A 6,027-nucleotide genomic window follows, 5' to 3' on the forward strand; every position below is an offset into this window, starting at 1 on the left:
AACTATTTTAAGAAAATCAATCTCCAACAAAATTTTATAATTAACCTTAGTTGAACTCATAATCTTCTTGATTTTTATATGCCTAATAATTATTTTGCAAAGAAAAAAAAAATCAGTTTGTTATGACATAAATATAGGAAATCAGTTTCTCTTTATGTCGTGGATATAGGAAAGATTTTTCTCTTCTCTTATGTCAAAGATATAGGAAAGAAAGTTTATCTAGTCTCTCTTAATCTCACTTACTTACATATAAAATAAAAAATAGTTAATAAAAACACTACATTAATATATTTCCTCTCTTAGTTTCCTCTTTCCCAAACTAGAGTCGTCACAACTTTTCTTCTTCTTGATCTACCAAAAATTGGTGATTTAGGTAAACTTTGACCCAAAATTACCCCTCGAGATTGTTTTTATTTCTCTATTAGCAAAATAAGTGATTTTCACATATTTTTGATTTTCTTTCGTTTGTTTTGGTGATTTCATCGTCTAGCACGACTTTGTTTATTTTGATTTTTCGTCTTTGTGCGGAACGTTTTTTATTTTCCGTCTTAGTGTGGTATTTATTTGATTGAGGTTGAAATATTAGCTTTGCTCAAGTGCATTCAATCAATAACTTTTGCATCGTCAACTTTGCAGATCCGAAAACATGAGTACTTTGATGGCTTGAATATAATCATATTTGTAAGCATAAGTATCATGTCGTTTTATGCTATCAACATGAATGTTGTTAGTTTGCTCAGAGATTCATCATTTTTATTCTTAGCGACTTTGGATTTGTATAGCAACGATGTAGCGACTTTGAATTTGTATTATATCTATTATGTGCAATTTGAATGAATGAATATCGTTTAGTTTTGTAAAAAAAAAAAAATAACTACTTTAATGTTCATATTTTGAAAATAATTATGAGTTTTAAAAAATTTATCAAACCCCGCCTCAAAAAAGATAATTCTCATATCGACTTTTTCATATTGGTAATTGGTACATGCAAATTTTGTTTACTACAAAAAAGAATTTTGTGTTTAAGTTTCTTCCGGTGAGACATGGTAAACTATCTTCATGGAATTTAAGGGGTAAAGTCATTCGGTTGTAGGTGTCAAAGTTTTAATGGACCAACTATGATTTTTTTATGTTGAAGCAATTTTGTCAGATTCAAGTGGTGGTAGGATTCATGCAACAACTGGAAAATATTGCCCTATATCACTATATGTTAACACGAAATATCTTAGGGAACAATGTATTTTTTGAAAATTTAAGGGTTGCTTCCAATCGTGGAAACTATCATACACCTACCATAATTTCAAACTGAATTTACAATATGATGTTAATGTTGTTTTAATACATAGTGATAATGTCAATTGCTCTTCAAAAAATAATTATCATATAGACGACCTTAATAAATAGGTGATTGGACTCCAGATGAGGAAGTCTTCCAAGCAACGGAAGGTTATGTGATGCAGAAGTAGTCAATTGAGGGAAATTGGTTCTTTGTCAAACCCACTAACCTTATGTGTGGGTGGTAGAGACCTAAAACACAGCCAATGCAAAGTGAGACTGGATAATGATGCGAAATCCTATATTTAATGTTTTTAGCGTCACTAACCGCAATGAGGACGAGGGACGAATCACTATCTTAGTGGAGCTGTATGCAATGAATGTGTCAACGAAACATGTTGTGAAATAGGTAAACTAATACTATTTTTAGGCATATAGCAGTTCAATATTGGACAATGATATCGAGAAATAAATCATTTAAATCCAAAATTATAAATATTGTTTCTCTTGTGATTATAAAGACATGTCAAGCTTAAATAAAAAATAAAAAATAATAGTGGAGCACAAATCATCTTTGAAGCATGGAAAAAGGTCAACCAAGCAAAGACCAGGAAGATCTACACCCGAAGTTTTCGTAGAGATTAAAATAGAGTTTGAAAGACTACTTAAATCCAACTTCCTTCGAACTGCAATGTGCGTTAATTGGATCTTAAATGTTGTACTTGTTATAAAAAAAAATAGATAATTAGAAGTATGTATAAACTTTATACATCTAGATGTTGCTACTCCCAAGGATGAACATCGTATGCATGTAGTCAACATGTTGGTAATTTCCGCCTTTGGAAAAAGAAATGATAAGTTTAATGGTTGGATGCTCAATATATGATCAAAATTTTACTCTAGAAATGTATTGGTTCTCTTGGAAATTTTGAATGGAATATAATGTCATCTAGATTGAAAAATGCATGGGTTAGATACCAAAAAGCAATGAATGATTTTTCTATGGCTTTATTTGCGATTTTATGCAAGTATACATTGATGATTTTATGGTCAAATCAAAGTCAAAATTAAACCATTTGCAACATTCAAGGACTTCATTCCAATGAATGAGAAAATTCAATTTTAAAATGAATCCAATTAAATGTGTTTACATTGAGATTTCTTGGCTTCGAGAAAAAATAGTAGAAGTAGCCACGAGCAAGACAAAAGCCATTCCATAACGTGTTACTCCAAGGATAAAAAAAATAGAAAGAAAAAAAGAAACTTCAATCCTTCAATGTTTAATCGAATTATTTTCAAATATTCATTACGAATCTCTCTAAATAACATAGTTTTTCAAACCTTTATTAAAGCTTTAAAAATAAAAATATCGATGGGGTTCTGATTATTAGAAGACATCGGAGAAAACAAAAAGTTATTCGGATAATTTTCCACTTGTGAATTCTATATAATTTCAAATCCTGTAAAGAACAATTCATATTCTTACCATATGTAAACTCAAATAAGCGAGTGACGGACCTTTACAAACTATGTTTAATGGATCTTAGTTGCATGACGAAGTTTAGTCGACGATAAGAAGGATTTTACGATCTATCAATGAATTTTATTGAACCATAAATACCATGTTTTAATTCGATTCGTTATTAAGTTTACAGGGTTTCTAAACTAGTTTTAAGTAAAATTTGTTTTTATGATAGGTCGATAAGTAAAAGTTTAGCAGAATAGAGAAAGTTTTATCTGAATCAGACTTAAATAACGGTTCATCTTGAATGATTGTATGCTTTCTATGTTTCAAATATAATTCCACACATTCGTCGTCGTGCGTTTTCCATGCATGGAAAACGACGTAAAATCCATCATATCAATCAACTTATGATACTAAGCCAACTATTTGATTGATTTGTTGACATATGGTTGGATAGTTTAAATATGAATATATATCTAACCTTATGTGTGGCAATTAGTACTCACACGTGATTTAAACCATGTATATTATGTAAAAATTCGATGTCTTGCACTTGCTAAATCAAATTATCGTTTGCGGATTGCACATCAGCAAAACCATTACAAACTGATATAAACCAAAGATTATATTGAATGCACACATCATATATAGCCAACCAGGTTAAGAGTATTATATTAAATTCTAGCTACTTTAATCTAATCCCTAACACAGGGAGAGCTTGGTTATTCATGATTGGCATAACTGGCAAGGAGAAGATAAATTATGTGATGATACAGCCACAAGCTTAAATCCAAGCTCGAAAGCTTCCCAGCGGTGGAACACATACTTTTCTCTCTTGTTCGTACTTGAAACCCAAAACTTATGACCAAAAACCTAATTACAAATCTATTTATATATGTACAAAAAGTGTTTTTTCACTTGGCAAAATCATGCTCGCCCAGTGAACCAAACTTTCTTCACTTGGAGAGAAAAGTCAGTTGGTTCGCGACATTCACTGAATTGTTGTAGTTTGTTGGGCAAAATGTTGCCCGTGTAGCGATGTGCTCTAACTTCCCTATATAACTCTTTGAAATCGGTCGCCTTCACTCTTCTTTGGTTCGTTCAACAAAGGTCTTTTTGTCCAAATTTCTTCTTTGGTTGTAATATTGTCAAAATCTTATAAAATGTCATAAGAAAAAATTACAGTAGCATTCCGGTCTATGATTATAATAATATGTGTATTTACATTAGACTGGGGGTTTTCCGATTAGATAACTTATAAAACAAGTTAATAAGTGTCGTTGAAAATAACATATTTTGGGCACTTATTAGTTGGTCTCTTATTATGGATCAAAATGTTATATAGTTTTAAATCTTATGTCACAGGTATAAACGTGGCTCTAATCTCGTCCTTAACATGAAGCTTGCAACCAAATCTTCACGTATTTGAAGATCTTCACATATTTAGAGATCCATTGTTAGTAGTTGTAACAAACTTTCGCACATTACAACTTCAGTTATCAGAGATGAATATCAGGTTCATTTATGGCGAGATCATTGGATCCTTTGTTGCTTTTCTCTGGTCCATTATGTGATTGATATTATCCTTGAGGATATTCCCAACCTTCGTGTACCATTATTTGATTTTAACGGAGCCTAAGACACCATTAAGAAGTTCCTTATCATTGCCATTTTTGATAAAATAGATTGCGTAAAAGCTTGTACTATTGGACAAATTGCATGTCCTTGTTGAAATCTGACTTAAATGGTTGGTTCTCTATTAAATTAACTTTTCATCATGTCCTTGACCTCAATGCTACCAAGCGAATTAAAAGTGGGAATTGTATCGCCCTATTTTATTTATTTAATTATTTTATTGAGTTTAGAGTCCTTTAGAGTAATTTGTTTAATTTATTGTGATGTGTGTTATTTTTGTGTTATATGTTGGTGTTTTTAGTAGCATATTATATTATATTATGTTATTTGGTGTAGAAATATATATATATATATATATATATATATATATATATATATATATATATTAAAATAGAATATTGAGGTTGAGGGGCAGAATGGAAATAAGAGAAAATAAATAGGTTAAGAATTTATATAAAAAGGAGAGTTAGAATTAGAAAATAAGGATTACGTGAAAACAATTTTTGGGAGAAAAGGGAGAAACCAAGAGAAGAGAAGAGTCAGATAAAAGAAAGCGGTGGAACCTTGCGATCAATCAATCCAAGGTAAGGGTGGGACTAACCTTTAATAAGTCTGAGTATATGATTCTGAAAATTGAATTTAACAAGTTGTAGGTTGTAGTTTTGGGAATTTGGGAATTAGGGTTAGAAGTTGCAAATGGTTGATAGTTTGATGTTATAGAAGTTAGGGTTTTGAATTGCAATTTGATTGTTGAAGGTGTATGTAATCCAATGAATTAATATAAAAATTGATGTTCAGGTTGTAGAGTAATAATAAGTGAGGTTTCCTATCAATTTGGGAGGCTTGCGTTGAGTCTAGTGATCCAAGAGTGATTCTTAAGTGAAAAACGCATTGTTAAACCGATTTTTGAACTATTGTGAAGCTCAAAATCGGCCCCCGATTTCTGAGCTGATTTTCCAGTTTTGGTTTGACGAAAATCGACCACCGATTTTTTGTGAGGCAAATTTGGAAAATATTCGCAATTTTCACCCCTTTCTGTTTTGAATTTGCTTTCGGTGTAAACACGAAAGTTGTAGATAATTGAGTTAGCTTTCCAGTGGCTTTAGTTTGACTTGAAAATGATTTATGGTTTTTGAGATATGATGAAAATACTCCAAGGAGGTCTTAGTGAAATCTTAAAATTCAGTATAACCTTTTCTAAGTTAATCCAAAGCTTATGGAATAATTCCAACCCTCCAAACTAGAAGTACTATGAGTTCAATTAAGGTGTTTAAGAGTATTCAACTCATGTTGAGAGTTAATCTTGGGATAGGAATGGAAGTTGTTAATAAGTTATAAACTTACAGAGAGCATAAATCAAATGATTACTGATTGTTGGTTAGTTTGAGATATTTATATAATGTGTTGAAAATGTATGATATGGAAATCATTATTGTTTATATCATTCAAGTTGTTATTATCGATGTTGCTATGTTGCAAGATGTTTTATGTTGTTGTTTCTGCTGTTGTTGAACCATTATTGTCATTAAGTTGCAAGTGTTGGTCTAAGTTGTAAAGCTGTAAGTTGTTATTCCAAGATATTAGATCATATAAGTTGTGAAGTTGTCTAAGTTGTACGTTGTTGAGTCCATGCATACTCATTTGAAGTTGAG

Source organism: Medicago truncatula, chromosome 8 (genome assembly GCF_003473485.1).
Source record: "Medicago truncatula cultivar Jemalong A17 chromosome 8, MtrunA17r5.0-ANR, whole genome shotgun sequence".
Taxonomy (NCBI): Eukaryota; Viridiplantae; Streptophyta; class Magnoliopsida; order Fabales; family Fabaceae; genus Medicago; species Medicago truncatula.